At 37.4% G+C, this 22230-nt stretch overlaps 1 non-coding gene and 1 pseudogene across 1 annotated transcript; one reads left to right on the top strand and one right to left on the bottom strand.

The window, feature by feature from the left end:
• Positions 1-22230, bottom strand: part of LOC107960636 (nucleobase-ascorbate transporter 3-like) — a 46519-nt pseudogene that overhangs the window by 12912 nt on the left and 11377 nt on the right.
• Positions 12349-12455, top strand: LOC121229956 (small nucleolar RNA R71). Its single transcript, XR_005927907.1, has one exon. It is a non-coding gene; the product is annotated as a small nucleolar RNA R71 (small nucleolar RNA).

Here is a 22230-nt window from a genome sequence, read left to right as displayed (position 1 = left end):
GGCGATCTTCGGTATTTGGAAGTTTGAGAGATCGTGCCCTAACTTGCTAGGTTTCGATTTTTCTCGTTTACCCTAAATAATCGAATATCCTTTTAAAAAAGGGGTTAAAATACATGAATTTTAAATAAAAGGCAAGCTCGTTCTCAAAAGGTCAAGATGTTGTGTCCTAACTTACTGGATGTGACATTTTATTACTTCAAGACGAGAAGGTCTTTAACATTCGAGTTTTTTTTTACAAAAAAAGGGATCGTATTTGAAAGTCTTTCAATTTTTCAATTCTCGACACTAAGACACTAATTAATCAACTAGGTACCAATTTTTGGGCGTTATGAGGGTGCTAATCCTTCCTTGTACGTAATCGACTCCCGAATCTATTTTTCTGAATTTCGCGGACCAAAATTGTTGTTTAAATAAATCAAATCATTTATTAAAAATAACCACTTTTACGAGGTAACCCGATCACACCTCATCAAAAAGGATTGGTGGCGAGTCCCATGTTTGTTTTCGTTTTCAAAATCAAGTCGACCCTACTTTTCCAAAAAAATGGTTTCGACAATAAATCTTTGTTCTTATTCTTAATTGTGAGTTTTAATCCTTACTTTAATATTCCAGGATATTAATTTAGGTTTTTGATGTGCTTATTCAGTGGAGGAAAAGTCCCTGTTTAAGAGTAGATCATTCATAATTAAGCGGAGTTGCATGCAATCCTATAGATAGGACGACATAAATATGTCGCATTAGAGTCAAATCTAATAAGGGAATCCATAGATCGAGTTAATGCGACAATAGGGGTTTTAATTAGAAAGAGATTTCGATTAATCAACCTAGAGTCAGTTGTTTTTAGTCTCGAAAGGGATATTAACATAAATCAGGGATTTCTACAGAATAAGTCAAGGGAATAAATCGTCTAAGTCAAAGGTAATAAGTGAAGTCTAGGTGGATTCTTCCTGGGGTATTGTCTTTTCCATTAGTTTTCATAAAGTATTTTCCAACTTTAATCTCTGTCATTACTTTAGTTAATTAGTTAATTAAGTCTTAGATAAAACATTCCCTAAATTTTTAGGCTAGATAGTAAAAAGATAAGTAATTACTAATACTTTTAGTCTTCGTGGACATGATATTCCCAGTCTCACCATAACTATACTATAATTCGATAGGTGCGCTTGCCTTAAGTCAAATTTTTAGTTACTTTCACGACCATCAATCACCATGGTTGCAAGTAACGAAAAGATTGTGTTCAATATGTTATTGAACTGCATGGATCGTAATCTCATGTTATATCCAACCAAAATAAGTGTATAAGGAACTCAAAATTGCAGTACATGGAACTTACCCATCCAGCATTTGTTTTAATGGGTCCATAACCATCGTAAGTTGTGTTCATTGCAAAGTATTGAGGAATCGAAAGCCCGAAGAAGAGAGAGAGGCCCAACACATAGATGTTTCTCTTAGAATTATTGTTTGCAAATTGGATGGATGTGATCTCGGAAGTAATTGGCATCAAGATGGAAATTATAAATTAAATAAGCAATACGATATCAGATACATAATAAAATACAGTATATGGCGGCAAATATTAGCAATGGAATAGATGCAAATAGTGCTCCATATTTCCCTGAAAGAATATAGGATAATGCAGCAATCAAGAATGAACATGATGCAAATAGACCAAAATACTTAAGAACCAAGCACAGGAAACAAACCAAATATGGAGAAAAATATCATGAAATCCAATATACGTAAATCCAAGAAAGCTGAAGTTTTTGCTGCAATATCATTTGGAGTGCTGTTTATTAGTAAAAGTTTCTTAGAACTAATAACTACTCTAAATAGAATATAACTTCTCTTTAAAAAAATAAATGGATGCTTCCTTACACAGATGCAGATGTACCAACAAGAGAACCAAAAAGCCCTTTGAGCAGCATTTCAATATCCTGCATTTAAATTAAAAGTATTTCAAGCAGCACTCTAATGGACTAGAATTGGTTATTCTAGAGAAATTATCGATGAATAAGTTGTGAAAGTGATCGCGTGATTCGTAACAAGTAATAAATATTTATAATTAAGATCGAACCTAGACTAACTATTATCATGACGAAAAGGCAAGCGCACCTATCGAACAATAGTATAGTAACGGCAAGACCAGGATATCGTACCTAAGGGAACCAAAAGTACTAGTAATAACTATTTTTTTATTATCTAGACTAGGAATAAAAGGGTTTATTTATTAAACTAATTATCTAAACTAATTAACTGATTTAATTAAAGCAAAGAGAAAATTGGGAAAAAGACTTGAAGAAAAGCAATTGATAAAGACGACACCCAAGGAGGAATCCACCTAGAATTCACTTGTTATCTGAGTCTGAACCGGACGATTTATTCACTTGACTTGATCCGTAGAGATCCCTAAGTTAAGTTATTATCCCTATTCAAGACTAATAACGTCTAATCCCTAGATTGAATAACCGAGACTTTTCTCTAATTAACACTCTAGAGTTACATTAACTCGATCTATGGATCCCCTTATTAGGTTTCACCCTAATCTGACAAAATCTCGTAACCCTATTTCTAGGCGTTCGATCAACTCCGCTTAATTAAACCAAATCTACTCTTAGGCATGGTCTATTCCTCCTTTGTATAAGCACATCAAATTATGAATTAATATCTGGAATACTAACTCAAGCATTAAGAACACATAATAAAGAACAAATCAAGTATTTATCATACAGTTCAGATAATAATAACAAGATCCATCATAGGTTTTATCCCCCTTAGGTATCTAAGGGGTTTAGTTCATAATAAAATATGAGTACATCTCAAAAGTATGAAAATAACAAAACATAAAGAAAACTCTAAAACCCCTGAAGGAATTCTAAGAAAGATCTTCAGTCTTGGAGTAGCTCCGGCTTTTGAGATGGATCGTCTGGCTTTCTTCAAGTAATTCTTGGCGTGTGTTTCTGTATTCTAGAAAAGTTCTGGAAAGAGCGGCCTCTTTCTAGGTCACACGTAGGGTGTTTATATAGGCTTTGGATTGGCTTTCTTCCTCCTTAAGTACCCTTTTTTCGTGTAAAATACAACTCTTTGAAAAGGGACACGCCCGTGTGACGTTATTACCAGGCCATATTCGATCCATTGAATTTCACACGACCGTGTGGGCTCAATGGCCAGGCTCTGTGAATCGTGAAAACCTTGGTCGACACCCCCGAAAGCCACGGGCGTATGAGATGCCCATGTGGCAAGGCTTAGGCCGTGTCATCTTCTCAATTTGGTCTAATTTTGTCCCTTTTTAGCTCATTTTTTCCTCCTTTCGACTTTTGGTGCTCTCTTAAGTACAAAACATGAAAGAATCGGATTAAGAGCATCAAAATCCACAAATCTAGTAATAAACATCCATAAATATGCTAAGTATTTGGGGTATAGATATGTATAATTTGACGTTTATCAAATACCCCCACACTTAAGCATTTGCTTGTCCTTAAGCAAAATTCTCATTTACTGCTAGAATTCATCCTTCTCAATCACATAATTATTACTGATAATGCTACAAGTTATTCCACAAAAAATCATACAGTGAGAATTCAACTATAGGGGCATTAAAAGCCTCAAACAATCTAAATCGAATACTTTGACAACAAAATTTTAGGTAATCTCCTTCCTTCAAGTAATTAACTTTAGTCCTAAATATACAAGAGATGACATCCTCACTAAAGATTCACTCAAATCAATCAAAGTGTTTAAGGTTCAAGATTAGGCACTCAATTGTCTAACATGAAAAGTTATTACCATAGGCTTGCATGAAAATTACATCTCCACCACTTGTAAATGATATGATACACTAATCAAAAGGTCTTTGCATGGTTGTAATGGGGTTTAGGTTGCAGGTGTGGATACAAGCTGAAGAGAAAAGGGTTAGAATCGAGATAATTTCAATATATTCCCCCACTATCAAAAACTTAATTACTGAACCACAAACAAATATCTAGAACTATTTTACATGAGTTCATGACAAATTTAGCTTGCTGAGAATTACAATATAATATTGAGTTTTTTTTAAGAACAAATCAAGTCAATACAATATGGAAATCAGATTTTATGATTCAGTAACAAAAAATGGTGAACATAGTGAGGTAACAATATTAAATTTAATCTCGATAAAAAGGGTCAAACTAAGTAAGAGGATTTCAATAATAATGAGTTAATGGGTTAATGATGAGGGTTAATCAAAGAAAAGGGTTAGTAGGCTCAAAAGGGGTTCACTAAGGGTTTAATTATGTGGGAAGGCTTTTTATGGAGTAAATGGGTTAAATCCTAAGTGCCTTTATCATCTCAGTATATCAAATCATACGTGTGATCTCGACATGTATAATCGAAGCAAGTTCTAGAATAACAGTTTAATGTTGACACACTCAAACCACAAAAGAAGTAAGAAAGAAAGAAAGCTATATGCTCAAAAGGCTCAAAAATCTCACCAAAAATTTGGGTTTTTGATGCCATTCCCGTATACTTAATATTTCAAGATAATACCTCAATTTAGGAAAATAATCTAAAAAATTTTAGTTTTTGAAATATCAACTTATCATGCTTGATTCTTTAAGGTCCTATAATCAAATAATCATGCATAATTCCCATAGTCTAATTCATGACATACCAACAATAATTGTAGATCAATCAGAATTTATTCGATCAAGATTATGAGAAAATCACTTAAGCATAAGACCAACTTCATGGATTTGAGAATAATACAAAAAGTTAGGTTTCATGTTCACCCCCCACACTTAAGATGTACATTGCCCTCAATGTACAAAGATAGATTACTCAAAATAAAGAAAATCATAAGAGGAAAGGAGGTCAAACTCTCTGTTATACGGATGTGGAGCTTGATTCTGAGGCTAGAGTGTTTGGGAAAAGTAGTAGCTACCATTGTTCTTGGCTAGGTGAAGAAATTGGGTTGTTGAACATGGCACTCGTGAGGTATTGTTTCTCATTTGTTTCCTCATTCCGTAAAATATTCCTAACAGCTTTGCTTGAAAGTCTGTAGAATCATGAATAGCTTATTAAGAGTTGGTGTGGAAGGGAGCGTAGTGGAATTACTTGTTAAAAATACTAGAAAATGGAAAAAGTAAAATTTACTAATATAGATATATCTTTCAAAATAAAATAATAATAAAATTGAAATGAAAATAAAAATTAAAAGAAAATAAAATAAAATAAAATAAAAATAAGACTAAATAAATAAAAAATAGGAGGATTCAATGATCCTTGCCGGTGGGGCCCTCAGGTAGTGGTGCTGGAGTAGCGATGTGGAAGTGCTGGCACAGCTGCTGCATCATGGCCTGCATGTCATCCATCTGTCTCTCACGTCACCAATCTCGCTCATGAATCATCTCGAACTGTGTAGTGCAATACTGCTCGAAATGGGCGAGTCAGTCGGAAAGGTGTGCCAATGAAGCAGCCACATAAGCTGGTCGTTCCCTAGGTGGCGCGGTAGAAGGCTCCTTATGCTGTGGGGGAACATCATCAGGGATGTCCTCAAGATCCTCTTCGTCAATGGCGTACGAGAGACGGTACTGAGGAGGATCGGTCCCACGTCGGCGCTCGATCATCCTCATGTGTAACTTAGTCGTGATGCCCTGTGGGGACATCTGACCTATCAGGGTAAGCGCTGATGACTGCGCCGTGGTGTTGAGGAGGCCGAAGTGTCTGGCAAGGCGCGTCACGTAGGGGCTGATGGAGATCACTCCCTTCCTATGCTGCTCGGTTTAATGGCGTATGGCGAAAGCAATGAAGTAGGCTAAGTCGGTCACGTGTGCATTCGCCATGCACCATAAATAGTAGGCGTTGACAACGTCGGTGCTCTCTCTCCTCCCGGTCAAGGTGTATACCAATATGGCATGGAGATATCGTAGGGAATGGGGGAGAGCTGAGGCCTTCGAGCGGCTGGGGTCGTAGTTGGAAGAGAGTGGTGCCAAAGCCTTCCAACACAAGGAGGGGGAGATGTGGATGTTGCATGGTAGTACATTCATGTCCTCCTCCTCTATAAACTCATCGGTGTAAAGTCCCAGAGCAACTCCAAACTCTGGGACACTCATCGAACGAACTAGACTGCCTAATCGAAAGTGAATGGTATCGAGGTCGTCATTGTTCGTCATCACCACCTGTAAATGAAAAGTAGAGCAAAATTCTAAGGTTAGCTCTAAATAAGTGGGCTCGGTGATAGTGAAGAACCGTTCCCATTGGTCTGTGGACAGGAGGGCGTGGATGGCATCAGCAAGCTAGACTTGCTCTAGGCAGCCCAGTCGATGCAGCAACCTGTGGTGATGGGTCGTGCGCGTAGTATTTGAAGCTTGTGGAAAGTCAAGGAACGGGTACCAAACTTCGGCTGTAGTACGCACCGAGGAAGAACCCAATCCCCTAGTCTCTTTGAGGATGGGACCGTGGCCTTTTTTCCTCTCGATGACGACATAATGTACCTGAAAATATATGAGCAGTGATAGAATCTACGATACATCAGTAATTAAGCAAGAGGCCCAAAACTAGTATATGCTATTTAGCGGCTTAAATAATTCAAATATAGAAAAAGTTAAAGTAAATTCCTAACTTGTCTAAATCAAAACAGTACAATATCTATGTAAAGCATGTAGAATACTAATGTAGCAATACAAATTGGAAAAATAAAGTTGAAAAAGTGAACCAATGGCTATTGTATGGCGGCGCACGGGCGTGTGATGGCGATCACGGGCGTGTGACGCGGAGAGGAAGCCATGTGGAGGAAAAATAGAGGGTATAGAGAAGGGAAAGAGGGGATTAATGCAAGGGGAATGGATTTCAGGGTGGTTTGAAGGTTGGAGACATGAGAATCTTAGGGATGGTAGCCGGAATAAAGATTAAAGAGTGGGGAGGAGGTGTTTTCGGCTAGGGTATTGAAAAGGGGAAGAAGATGAACAGTGGTTTGTTTATATAAGAGAGGGTCACACGGCCTTGGGCCACGCCCGTGTACTTTAAGTGTGAGCCTATTTTTTTCAATTTTTTCAATTTAGGTCGTGCCCGGCTACTGTCCCACGCCCTTGTGTCTTAGGCGTGTGTGGCACACAGCCATGTCCCACGCTCGTGTGTCTTGGGCGTGTGTGGTACATGGCCATGCCTAGCTTTGTTCGCTTCTTCCACGCCCGTCTATTGTTGTACACGGCTGATTGGCACGAGCGTGCCGCACGCTAGTGTCGAAAAAACAGAATCGAGCCTTGTCCCTGGCATGCCCATGGGTTTTCATTCCCACGCCCGTGTGTTCCTATCAAGTTCACCCACAGCCATGTCGCACGGCCGTGGGGATTTATCACACCTCGTGTTTTGGGGAAATTATGTCCTGCTTCAACACGGCCGTATCGCACGGTCGTGTCTCTTTCCCTGTTTGGCCACGGCTTTAGGCATGCCTGTGTGTCTGGCCGTGTGTGCTAAAAATTTTGCAATTCAAATATTTGAGTTAATTGACTCGAAGTTTGAGAAAATAAAAATAAAGAAATCAAAATATGTTAGTGCTCGGGTTGCCTCCCGAGAAACGCTTATTTATAGTCTAAACTCGAGTCACCTCTCCGTTGAATGATCATGGTGGTTCGAGGAGTTCATACTCCTCATTTCTAGTGTCAATTTTAAAATAAGGTTTTAAATGGGTGTTGTTTACCTTAAAAGTTCCGAACTTGGGATGACTCCCCTCCACTGTACCAAATGGAAAAATACTAAGTACCGTAAAAGGGATTTCCTCATTTGGTGTGGTAGTAACAAGGTGAGGATCGACAGCATCTAGTAAGACTGTATCGCCGACCTGAAGTTGATTAGGAGAGGTATCGGGCTTGTGTTTGCGTAGTTTCAATTTATCATGTGTTCTCAGTTTGTGTTCTCGCCATTCGTCTAGCTCCTCTATACGTAGTCTTCGTTCTTCGTGGACGTCTTTGTTCTCTTCATGATAGTAGCGGACTGTCTCTGTTGTCTTTGTTCGAGGAAGTTCCTACAAGGAAGATTGAATATTAGTTTTATCATTGACAGTTTTTATAGCATTATCTTGAGTCTTAGAGGTTTTGACTGAGTCACGTGCTTGGAGTGTTACTGCATCGTCACCTGCACGAAGTGTAAGCTCTCCTGTGCCTAAATTAATAATGGTTCTGGCAGTTGCTAAAAATGGTTATCCTAAAATTAGAGGTTCCTCGTTATCCTCATCCATATCTAAGACAACGAAGTCTAATAGGTAAATAAAATTATCAATTGTAACGAGAACGTCTTCAATAATACCTGTAATATCCCGAATTAGGGCCTAATCGGAATAGTGGTTTCGTGACCATAAATCTGAGATAGAAATAATTATTTTATAATTATTTTGAGGTTTATGATATGATTGCATGATTGTGTGAAAATTTCGTGATGAAATTCTATGCCTAAAGTGCTTAAATTGAAAGTAGGGATTAAATCGAATAAGTTGCAAAACTTGCATTCTGGAAGTTTTTAGTATGAAATTGTTTTGGAATATTAATAAGGAGGTCTTAAATAGAAATTTTACCAATTTTTAGTTCATGGAGAAAATTAGGACATGGAAGGAATTTTTGGAAAGTTTAGTAGTAAGGGTATTTTGGTCATTTAGTTATTAAAATGAATTAAAAACAAAATTAAAAGCCAATTTTTGTCCATCTTCTTCATTAGGCCGAAATTTCAAGGGTTCTCCATAGCTAGGGTTTGTTTCAAGCTTCCAAGCTCCATAGTAAGTGATTCCAAGCCCCGTTTTTAATGATTTTTACGTTTTTGAGATCCCGGTAACTCGATAAAGCTTATGTTAGCAATAATTTAACCTAGGGTTTATATTTGGAAAAATACCCATAGGTGAAATTTGTGTATTTTGATGTTTTATGATAGAATATGAAGTTTTAAATTATGTTAGACAACTTGTACTACTCGATTTTAAGCAAAAATGAGTAAAAGGGCTTAATCGGTAAAAATACCTAATAGTTACAAGTACATGTTAGAGTGAGAATTTGATGTTGCCATAGAAGATAAAAGTTATCAGCATATTGTAAAACATAAGAATAAGGAATAAAGTTTAATCCCGAGCCTAGGGGAAAAAATGTAAATATGCAAAAGTTTAGGGGTAAAATTGTAATTTTGCCAAAATTTGAGTTAAGGATTAATTTGATAATGTGAGTATTAAATAAGCTAAATGTGTTATTTTAGATCAAGAAAGACGTGGAATCGACCTCAATCGAGGAAAAAAAAGATTGTGGACTAGATTGCAAAATCCTTGTATTTTGGTACCAAGGTAAGTTCATGTGTAAATAATGTAGCATAATGGTTATTTTTAAGTTATTGATATTAATTATATGTTATGCTGAATTTTATTATGAAATGTATGCTTTGTGGTTAATTTCAAATAATATGTAAATTATGTGAACTACTTGTTAAATATAATTGTTACCGAGTATTGATTTCGGCATTCTACGGAAGATGGCAAGGATAAGTGTTCGAGAAAAATCCCGTTTGAACCTTAGGAATAGATTACGATACAAGTGACATGTCACTAGGATGGTTGAGCATCCGAACTCGTTGAGTTGAGTCCGAGTTCACTTATGGATGCGAATGTCTGAACTCGTTGAGTTGAGTCCGAGTTCGTGAGACGTAACTAGGCATCCGAGCTCGTTGAGTTGAGTCCGAGTTCACTTATGGATGCGAACGCCCGAGCTCGTTGAGTTGAGTCCGAGTTCACTTATGGGCGGGTTACATGATTGCTTGATTTCATATATGGCACTTATGTGCAAGTTATCCATGTATCCGAATTACATTCCGATGTGTTCAACGGGTAAAGCTCTACTCAAATGGAGGAATCTTTGAGATGTAAAGAGACGTATTGGTAAGTGATGTGAAATGGATATTTTGAACAGGTATGTATTTAACCCTCGGGTTGAGTATTGATACAACCACGATAAGGTAATAAGATGATGAAAAATGATTAGAAATGTGACATGTGTTTTAGTGATGCATGCTAATGTTGATTGGTATGACTGTTTGTTATGTTACTTATTATTTGCATATGAACTTACTAAGCATTTATGCTTACTCCCTCATTCTTACTCATTGTAGTTTTGGCCAAGCCAGCTCAGGAGTCGGGATAGGTCGAAGGCTCAGTCACACTATCCGGAAGACTTTTGGTAAAGGCTTGTAAATTTAAGTATGGCATGTATAGCAATATATCTATTTTGTGTAAATGATCTTATGGTATGGTAATGGAATGGTTGAGAAAATGTTTGATAATGATAAATTATGAAAATGGTTAGTTTAGATTATGTTTGATGATAAGGAAAATTAATAAGATACTTAGTGTATAAAAACTCATCAAAAGGGATGAAATTTGCCATAAACAGGATACTGCAACAACACTGATGCGAGTTTGAAAATTTACTAAAAATCATAGAAATTTAATTTGGTGATGTACTACATATAAAATTGAAGCTTATTATGTCTAGTTTCATATGAAACAAATGAAACAAGAAAAGGAATTATATGTAAGAAGATATTATAATTTTAGTGAAACAGGGTCATAGCAGTTTCTGAATCCCCTATTCCAACTTTAGAAATTCACCATAAATTGTAAAGATATAATTAGGTAGTTTATTTTATATTCTCAGAATCCTTATTGAGTCTAGTTTCAGGATAAATAAACCTCATATTCATATGAATTTTTTACAGAGAGAAATGTGGTTCGTAGTAAACAGATGTCAGACCAGTCAAGTCCTAAAACTTGGGTAACTTTAACTAATAAATTGTACTAAATGGCCCAACCAAAAATTCTAGAAAAAAATTAGTAGATAGGTATATGAGTCTAGATTCAGGGAAAATTTACGGATCTTAATTTCAAGTTTCGTAACTCGAGATATTATTTTTCTTGTGACTGTGATGCAAGTAGCTTAAAAGCTGCGAATGTAGAAATAAATAATCCAAAGTTCTAAATATGTTAAATTAAGCTTAGTAACACCTCATACTCGACTCCGACGACGGTCTCGGGCGTGGGGGCGTTACAATACCCTTAGGAAATCTAACTGTTTTGTCAGCCAATTGTATGCTCATCCTAGTCTGTTTGGGTTTACCGAGACCTAGTCGTTTAAACATTTTATATGACATAACATTTATACTTGCCCCTAGATCAGCTAAAGCATTATTCACAAATAAACTACCAATTAAACAAGGAATTGAAAAACTCCCTGGATCTTTCAATTTGTTAATTAGTTCATTTTTTAGAATAGCTGAGCAGACTGCATTGAGTTCCACATATGATGTAGCGTCTAATTTCCTTTCATTGCTCAGAAGTTCCTTTAAGAATTTTGCTGAGTTGGGCATCTGCGAAAGAACTTCAATAAAGGGTAAGTTAATATGTAATTTCTTTAAGAGTTTGACAAACTTACCGAATTGTTCTTCTATTCTGTCTTTCGTCATCGCTTTAGGATATGACACATGAGATTCATGATTTGTACTTACCTACTTGGGATCATTATTGTTTACCTTTTCTTGTCATTTGTTCATCACGTTGGCTTGATGTATTTTTGGTTGGGGTATAATGAATCCTTCCTTGTCTTGAGTGCTAATTGCATTGAGGTGTTCCCTCGGATTAGGTTCAGTATTACTTGGTAGGCTACCTTGTGGTCGTTCGGAGATTAGTTTGGACAACTAGCCTATCTGAGTTTCGAGTCCTTGGATCGATGCTTGTTGATTCTTAAGTGCTACCTCGGTATTTTGGAAACGGGTTTCTGACACCGAGATGAATTTAGAAAGCATCTCTTCATGGTTTGGTTTTTTCTCCTGTTGTAAGGTGGCTGTTGAAAACCCTGAGGATTTTGTGGCTTTTGATTCCCTTGACCTCCCCAGGAAAAATTGGGGTGGTTCCTCCAACCTACATTATAAGTATTACTGTATGGGTTATTTTGAGATCTAAAGTTATTATTACCTATATAGTTGACTTGTTCCTCTTCGGTTGTGGGATTGAAGGATTCATATTCTGTATGCACACCTCCTCCGCTTGAGTCACACCTCATTACTGGATGTACCTGTATAGAACCAAGAAAACTATCAATCTTTTTATTGAGAAGTTCTACCTGATTAGAGAGCATGATGACTGAATCGATGTTATAGACGCCGGCTGTTTTCGTTGGCTTTATCCTCATTACTTGCCACTGATAGTTGTCCAGTGACATCTCCTTTATGAATTCATAGGCATCTTCTGATGTTTTATTGTTGATGGTTCTGCCAGCAGCTGTGTCAATCATTTGTCTTGTCGAGAGATTCACACCATTGTAGAACGTTTGAACTTGTAGCCAGAGCGATAACCCATGGTGAGGACACCTTCTCAGTAAGTCCTTGCATCTCTCACATGCATCGTAAAGTGTTTCTAAATCCATCTGCACAAAAGAAGAGATATCATTACGCAATTTAGTTGTTTTAGCCGGCGGAAAATATTTTAGTAAAAACTTCTTGGTCATTTGTTCCCAAGTAGTGATAGACCCTCGTGGTAACGAGTTCAACCACTGTTTAGCTTTGTTTCTCAGTGAAAAGGGAAATAACCGAAGATGAATGGCATCATCAGAAACACCATTGATTTTGAATGTATCGCAGAATTCAAGAAAATTTGCCAAGTGCGTGTTGGGATCATCATCCTGCAAACCATCAAACTGAACAAACTGATGTATCATCTGAATTGTGTTAGGTTTTAGTTCAAAATTATTCGCAGCAATAGCAGGTCTAACTATACTAGACTCAGTTTCTGTTAAAGAAGGTTTAGTATAATCATACATAGTACGTGGAGCAGGATTTTGATTAGTTGCAATTGCCGGAGGCAGCTGATCGCCTAGGTTTTCAGCCATCTCGTAGGTTGGGTTTTGAGTATCGTTTTCTCACTCGTTTTCCGTATAGCGTAAACTACGCCTTATTTCCCTTTGATTTTTGCGAATTGTACAATCGATATCTTCGTCAAAGAGTACTGGTCCTGACAGGTTTCTTCTAGTCATAAACTATAAAAACCTGCCAAGAGAGAGAAAAAAGTAAATTAATAAAAAATAAAATAAAATAAAATTGCAAGAAAAATAAATGGCTAAAGTAATAAAAATTTAGTGTTCCTAATATTTCAGATCCCCGGCGACGGCGCTAAAAACTTGATCGTGTGATTCGTAACAAGTAATAAATATTTATAATTAAGATCGAACCTAGACTAACTATTATCACGACAAAAAGGCAAGCGCACCTATCAAACAATAGTATAGTAACGGCAAGACCAGGATATCGTACCCAAGGGAACCAAAAGTACTAGTAATAACTATCTTTTTATTATCTAGCCTAGGAATAAAAGGGTTTGTTTATTAAACTAATTATCTAAACTAATTAACTGATTTAATTAAAGCAAAGAGAAAACTGGGAAAAATACTTGACGAAAAGAAATTGATAAAGACGACACCCAATGAGGAATCTACCTAGATTTCACTTGTTATCTGACTCTGAGCCGGACGATTTATTCACTTAACTTGTTCCGTAGAGATCCCTAAGTTAAGTTATTATCACTATTCAAGACTAATAACGTCTAATCCCTAGATCGAATAACTGATACTTTTCTCTAATTAACACTCTAGGGTTGCATTAACTCGATCTATGGATCCCCTTATTAGGTTTCACCCTAATCCAGCAAAATCCCGTAACCCTATTTCTAGGCGTTCGATCAACTCCGCTTAATTATACCAAATCTACTCTTAGGCAGGGTCTATTCCTCCTCTGCATAAGCACATCAAATCATGAATTAATACCCGAAATATTAACTCAAGCATTAAGAACACATAATTAAGAACAAATCAAGTATTTATCATACAGTTCAAATAATAATAACAAGATCCATCATAGGTTTTATCCCCCTTAGGCATCTAAGGGGTTTAGTTCACAATAAAATAGGAGTACATCTCAAAAGTATGAAAATAACAAAACATAAAGAAAACTCTAAAACCCCTGAAGGAATTCTGAGAGAGATCTTCAGTCTTGGAGTAGCTCCAGCTTTTGAGATGGATCGTCTGACTTTCTTCAAGTAATTCCTAGCGTGTGGTTCTGTATTCCAGAAAAGTTTTGGAAAGAGTGGCCTCTTTCTAGGTCACACTTAGGGTGTTTATATAGGCTTTGGATTGGCTTTCTTCTGGCCTAAGTACCCTTTTCTGTGTAAAATACAACTCTTTGAAAAAGGGACACGCCCGTGGGACGTGATTACCAGGACGTGTTCGATCCATTGAAATGCAAACGGCCGGATGGGCTCAATGGCCAGGCCGTGTGAATCGTGAAAACCTTGGTCGACACCCCCGAAGGCCACGGACGTTTGAGATGCCCGTGTGGCAAGGCTTAGGTCTTGTCATCTTCTCGATTTGGTCCTTTTTTATCCCTTTTTAGCTCTTTTTTTCTCCTTTCGACTCTTGGTGCTCTCATGAGTACAAAACATGAAATAACCGGATTAAGAGCACCAAAATCCACAAATCTAGTAATAAACATCCATAAATATGCTAAGTATTTGGGGTATAGATATGTATAATTTGGCGTTTATTAGAAAGCAATCAAGGAAGAACCTGTAAGACAATACTGCTGTTGAGTACGTGTGCAGGAGGGGCTATTGCACAAAAAAGTCAAGCTGCTGTGAAAAATGTTTCTGTTGACTGTTGTGCAAGTCATATAGTAAAGGTACGTTAGTATATAACTTCTCTCTTTTAACCGAAGAAATATACAAAGGAACATATAGAAGTTAAGATTCGAGATGAGGTAAATGAAGTTTATGTAGCTCAATGCAGAACAAAGCCTTCGAATTCGATGGAGTGAAACTGAATATTAAATAGAATTGAAATCCTCTAAGATAAAGATTAAACTTCTGTAGATGAAACAAGTGCAGCACCTATCATCCCAAAGACATAGCTTGCTCTGAATATTGGAGTGCCCCATTGAAATGGATAGGGTATTCTAATCCTAGTAACAATTACAAGAAACTATGAGCCGTTGGAAAGATTTAAATTAGTGGATTCAATCATAGCACAATCAAACAAGGAATGCAAGAAATCATAATCATACCATGGAGCTGAAGAAATTAGAAAAGATAGATCCGTGTGGCAACTCTGTTTAGTGGTAATCTTAACATTATTGTAAACACCGGTATCTGATGCAAAAAAGCCCAGATAATACTGATGCAAAAAAGCAAAGCAAATCTCTCAGGTATCTGATGTGCCCTCGAATAGTGGATGCGCTTCAGATACTGCAGCAAGCAAAAATGTATTTTTGTCAAATTAATAAAAGAAGAATGTTAGTCTGGAACATTACGATATTGCTAATTTATATTTACCAGTTGAGAAATAACCAGCAGAATAAGCATAGGCAAACTAATTTCCACACAATTCCCGATTTGTATCATAAGTTAATTGCATCAAAGCATAGTTCATGCTGGTATATTATTAGCACCAATCGAATCACAAAAATTTTACAGAATATTACAAACAGGAAACCTCTTGCAAACAGACCAAGACCAAGGAGATAAACCACTGGCAACACAACTATGGGAGTAAAGAATCTAGAGAAGAAAAAGTGTAAAAATAAAATAAAATAAAGAACACACAGATTTTACGTGGAAACTCTTTCGAGAAAAAAAACCACGGGCAGAGGAGAAGAAAATTCACTATGTCGAATTCGAATTTAATTAAAAGAGGAATAGGTTATGTCTATTTATAGGCTTGTAAAGCCATATTCTAGTAAGATTGAAACACTTTATTCTAATCAATATAAAATAGATGGAGTTTAATAAGGTTTAAAAAACCTTATTCTAAAATAAAATAAAAGAAGTGTAGTTCTATATGGATTTTACTTCTATTTTATTTTACCACTGTATTTTATTTAAATAAGGTTTCGGGTCATTCAATTCTAACAATCTCCACCTTGACATGAATTCTCAATGAACATGTAACATCCCAAAATAGGGCCTAGTCAGAATAGTGGTTTCGGGACCACAAATTCAACATCAAAAATTTTTATTTTATGATTATTATGAGGCTTAAAATATGAGTATATGTATATGTTAAAAGTTTTATGAAGAAATTCTAAGTATAAGGTGTTCAATTAGAAATTAGGGACTAAATTGAATAAATTACAAAACCTGGATTCTAGAAGCAATTTGTATGAAATTGCTTTAGATTATGAATTAGAAGGTCTTGGAGATCAATTTGCCCAAATTCTAAATTTTTGGACAAAAAGAGGCTTGCATGAATGAAATTTTAAAGAAAGGGCATAAGGGCATTTTGGTCATTTGTCATTTTAATGAAATAAAAAGGGAAAAATGGAGCAAAAATATGCTCATCTTCTTCCCATAGCTGGAAAAATTGGCAGGACACCATAGCTAGGGTTTCTTCAATTTTCAAGCTTAATAACCCCGAGGAACAAATTTCGGAGGCCGATCGAGGTAAACGCAAGGTTTCGAAATAACTGAAACATAACTCTAAAACTGTTACTAGGTAAGTTCGGATAACTTAAAGTAAACCCCTAATATGCATGATTGTATGATTTATGAATGCATGATGATTGCACTATTAATGGTATGGAAATGCATGAAATGCATCTTTGATAATGACATGTTGATAACCGTCTCGGTTGAGGTTAAAAGGGAATTCAATGGATAAACCATGTTTTACATGTGAAAGAAGATCCTACATGTGTTGCAGTAAGGATTTAGCCTGGACGGGTAATCCGTGATCTCGAGTATGGAAAGGAATCTAACCCAGACGGGTGTCCCTTGAATGATCAAGCCTCTCGAAGAACATGAGTGAATTATGGATTTAGCCCGGGCGAGTAATCCGATTAGGATCTGAATTTAGCCTGGACTGGCAATCCCGACATCACCTTATGAGTTCATATAATGGGGGATTTAGCCTGGACTGGTAATCCGGCCATATGATGTGAGGTTCGCGGAAGTGCATATATGGAAAGATTATTTGAATGAATTGACGGATATTGGGCATTCCATCGAGATTTCTTAGAAACTCAACGAGATTAACGTAGGATACATGTATGAATGAAATGTTGAATGATGAGCTCATCTAGTTAAATTACATGATACATGATTATGTGACTAACTCATTGATTGAGTGCATGTGATAGGAAATCATTTCATATTGGATGATTTCATGATTTAAGTATGGATGTATGCTAATTACTCGGTAAGTTTACTCTTCAGTTATTCGAGCTTTCTAAGCATGAAAATGCTTACCCTTCTCTTTTCCCTGTTTTACAGAGCTCGAGGACCCATAAGGATTGGAAGACGGTTGGAGAAGCAACACACTATTAACTAAACAAGCTTTGGTATAAAGATTCTGTTTATTTTGTTCAATGGCATGTATAGTAATTTCGAGTATTTTGTTATATGTGTCATTTGATTTGCCCAGTAAAGGCAAGTAAAAATATGTTTATCTCTTTGTATATGGCCATGAAAATTTGCTTAATTTAAGTAGGCTAAGACCTACGATTTTATGCATGGTTTTAATTACAAATGACGGGTTGTTATTAATTGGAAATGAATCACATGAATGAGCCAATTTCAGATGGATTAATGTAATATGGGAACCCATGACACTAAATAGGAAATAACCATTTATGTATGAAACCAATGATATAAGGTTTCCATACAACTATTTTCATTAAGATTATTTACAAGTGTATAATCATGCTTTCCCTCAAACTTGGCAACCATTCGGCACACTAATAGAAAGGGGTGACTAAAGGCTTGGAAAATAGCCTATTAAGGTCCACATGGTTAGACACACAGACGTGTGTCTAGGCCGTGTGTGACACACGGCCCATCCCCATGGGCGTGTGGTATGGTCGTGTGTCCCCTGCACCTAAAACTTTAAGTCAAATTAGCACACGGGTAGGACACACGGGCGTGTGTCTGGACCGTATTATTTTAACAGAATGCTCAAGTTTTGGACACGGGGTGAGCCCACGGGCATGTGTCTTGGTCGTACCCAACAGTTAGTGTTAACCACGGGTTAAAGGCATAGACGTGCCCTAGGTCACACGAGCGTGTGAGAAAACATGGCCCACCTACACAGGCGTGTGACACTCCAAAGCTAGAAATTTATTAAGTCGCCCAAAGTTTACCGAATGATTTCGATTTTGTACCGAACCGCTTTAATGTAGGTTATAGGCCTCGATGGCCTGTATAATGGACGATATGCTTAAGTTCTAGAAGTTTTAAATTTTGGGCGAAATTTGGTGACCCGATTTTATATGTTTATGAATGATAAAGTTTCAGTAATGCCTCGATCCCTGTCCCAGTGTTGGATACAGGTGAGAGTGTTACATTTATTGGTATCAGAGCTACGATTTAGTCGGTTCAAGGACGACCATAGAGGACTTTAAAGGTTCGCTATACATGCCATTACTCGAATGTTGATAGTGTGACGTCTCTTAATTTTTTAAATTGTTTTGAATATAGTAAATGTCTTCCAATCAAGCATAAGCTGAGTCCGAGGGAGCCGAGAGTCATGCTACAGCTTCCGTTCAATGAGTTTTATCTAGTAGTAGTAGAAGGCTGATGTCAGAAGGCTGAGATGAGGCCCAAGCTGCCTTCTTTGATATGATGGATGAATGGTTTGGGGATTATCTAAGAAATCCCCCCAATATACAAAGACCACCCCCGCCCCCTAACCAACTTGATAAGGATGAGCCACGAGGTTTGGTACCGGTGAGAATCGGTAAAGCCCCTGTAGATAAGCTTAGAAAGTATGGGGCTGAAGAATTCAGAGCTAAAGTTGATGATGACGCTGAAAGAGCTGAGTTCTGGCTCGAAAACACTACACGGGTGTTAGATAATTTGTCATGCACCCGAGGAATGTTTGAAGTGTGCTGTGTACTTTTTAAAAGACACTGCATACAATTGGTGGAAAATCGTATCCTCGGTAGTGCCGAAGGAAAATATTACTTGGGATTTTTTCCAAGCAGAGTTTAGGAAGAAATATATTAGCCAACGGTTTTTGGACTCAAAGCGAAAAGAGTTCCTAGAACTCAACCAAGATAACAAGATTATAGCCGAATACGAGAGAGAGTTCGTACGACTAAGTCAGTACGCAACCGAATGGGTCCAAACGGAATCGAAAATATGTAAATGCTTCGAGGAAGGTCTGAATGAGGATATCAAGTTTTTATTGGGATCTTGGAAATACGGGAGTTCGCCGTATTGGTCGATCGAGCCAAGAAGGTCGAAGAACTTAATAATGAAAGAAAACAAGCTAAGAGAGAGGCTCGAGTTGTGACAAGAGGACTAACGGTAAAACACTCTCGTTCTCCACGAAGAAAGCCAGGAGCTCGTATGAACGCTCCACGTCGTTAGTGGGATATTCGAGTAGATCGAGAAGCTCTAATTGCCGAGGTCAAAAGTCTTCCTCCCCGATGGAAACTAGTGTGGGGAGTGTAGATGATCAAAAATCGAAGTGTAAGAGCTATAATAAATTTCACTTCGGTGAGTGCTGAATGAAGAGCGGTGTGTGTTTCAAATGTGGTTTTCTTGATCACTTTCTTAGAAACTGCCATGAACAAGCTGAAAAGGAGTGGATGTAACCCTGAAATCGAGCACTCCTATTCTTCGAGGTAGACCTCCGAGATGCCCTGGGATTGCTAGTGGCAGTCGAGTCATAACTAAAGATGCTACAAAACCAGAGGTTCGAGCCCCGGCAAGAACGTATGCGATACGTGCTCGAGAGGAAACCGATGCTCCTAATGTTATTACGGGTACCTTCTTTCTTTTTAATATAAGTGTTGTTCCTTTAATTAACCGGGGTCGACGCATTCATATATCTGCATGAGATTGGCATCTAGTATGAACATACCTGTTGAACATATGGAAGATATTATTAGAGTGTCGAATCCACCAGGCCGATCAGCCCAAGTTGATAAAGTCTGTAAGAATTGTCCTGTGACGATTCAAGGTTGTTGTTTCCCGGCTAACTTTATGTTGTTACCATTTGATGAATTTGATGTAATACTTGGTATGGATTGGTTAGCCCTTCATGATGTAACTGTGAATTGTGGTAGTAAGTATATTAAGTTAAGATGCCCGGATGGTAAGGTTCTACGGGTTGAATCAAGAGAATTGGGTTCGTCACCGATTGTAATCACGGCAATGGTTGCCCAGAGATATATGAGGAAAGGATATGAAGCCTACCTTGCATTTGTGATGAACACTAAGGAAATTACATTAAAGATTGAGTCTGTGCCTATAGTATGTGAGTATCTAGATGTCTTTTTAGAAGAATTACCCGGATTACCTCCTGAAAGGGAGATAGAGTTTGGTATTAAGTTGATGTCAGGGACAACTCTCATTTCTATTGCACCGTACAGAATGGCACCAACTGAGTTGAAAGAGTTGAAGGCACAGTTGTAAGAGCTGACTGATAAAGGATTCGCAAGGCCAAGATTTTCAACTTGGGGTGCCTCCGTGTTATTTGTGAAGAAGAAAGATGGGTCGATAAGGTTATGTATCTATTATCGGCAACTGAATAAGGTGACTATCAAGAATAAACATCCTTTTACAAGGATCGATGATTTGTTTGACCAATTGAGAGGAGCCACAGTATTCTTAAAGATAGACTTGAGGTCTGGCTATTATCAGTTACGAGTTGAAGACTCGGATGTACCCAAGACAGCTTTCAGAACGAGGTATGGCCATTATGAATTTCTTTTCATGCTATTTGGGCTGACGAATGCATCGGCCGTGTTTATGGATCTAATAAATAGGATCTTTCAGCCATATTTGGATAAGTTTGTCGTTGTGTTTCTTGACGACATTTTGATCTACTCTAGAGATGAGACAGAGCATGCGAAGTATCTGAAAATTGTGTTGCAGACCTTGCGGGAAAAGCAATTGTATGCTAAGTTTAGCAAGAGTGAATTTTGGCTCCAGGAAGTTGGATTTTTGGGTCATATAGTTTTGGGTGAAGGCATCCGAGTTGAACCAAGTAAAATATTTGCAATGGTTGAATGGAAATCGCCTAAGAATATAACTGAGGTTAGAAGCTTTTTGGGCTTAACCGGTTACTATCGAAGGTTTGTAAAAGGATTTTCCATGATAGCGACTCCAATGATGAAGCTGCTACAGAAAGACGTTAAGTTTGAATGAACGGAGAAGTGTCAGCAAAGTTTTGAAATGTTAAAAACATTGCTGACCGAAGCTCCTGTTTTAGTGCTACCTAAACCGAGAAAAGAATTTGTGGTCTACAGTGATGCATCCTTAAATGGATTGGGTTGAGTGCTTATGCAAGATGGCAAGGTGATAGCCTATGCTTCACGACAATTGAAACCACATGAAAAGAATTATCCAACCCACGACCTAGAACTTGCTGCTATTGTTTTTGCCTTAAAAATTTGGAGACATTATTTGTATGGTGAGACTTGTCGTATATTCACGGACCACAAGAGTTTTAAATACTTGATGACTCAGAAAGAATTAAATTTGAGACAGCGGAGATGGTTAGAATTAATTAAAGATTATGATTTGATTATCGACTATCACCCGGGAAAGGTAAATGTGGTCGCCGATGTATTGAGTAGGAAATCTCTGTATGCCTTGAGAGCCATGGATACTCGTTTGACATTTCTTGATGATGGTTCAGTTATGGCCGAGCTGGAAGCTAGACCGACATTTTTGCAGGAAATTTATGATGCTCAATTTAATGATGATGACTTGCAAGCAAAAAGGGCTCAATATGAGTCTGGTATTGAGATCGATTTTCGAATTAGTCCTGATGGATGTTTGATGTTCAAAGATAGGGTTTGTGTACCCAGAGACAATGAACTTATTCGAAAGATTTTGCAAGAAGCACATAACAGTCATTTGTCAGTTCACCCGGGAAGTACCAAGGTGTACAATAATTTACAGAAGATGTACTGGTAGAACGGCATGAAAAGATATGTTTCTGAATTTGTATCGAAATGCCTAGTATGTCAGCAAGTTAAAGCTGAACATCAAGTGCCTTCAGGTCTGTTACAGCCTGTAATGGTCCCCAAATCGAAATGGGACAAAATTACCATGGATTTCGTGACAGGATTACCTTTGACTCCAAAAAAGAAGGATGTCATATGGTATATAGTGGATAAACTGACAAAGTCGGCTCATTTTATCCCGTTAAAGACGGATTATTCCCTTGATAGATTGGTTGA

The sequence above is a fragment of the Gossypium hirsutum genome, chromosome A05 (genome assembly GCF_007990345.1).
Source record: "Gossypium hirsutum isolate 1008001.06 chromosome A05, Gossypium_hirsutum_v2.1, whole genome shotgun sequence".
NCBI lineage: Eukaryota > Viridiplantae > Streptophyta > Magnoliopsida > Malvales > Malvaceae > Gossypium > Gossypium hirsutum.
The sequence above is the reverse complement of the archived record's forward strand: the minus strand, read 5'-3'. Positions and strand labels throughout refer to the sequence as shown.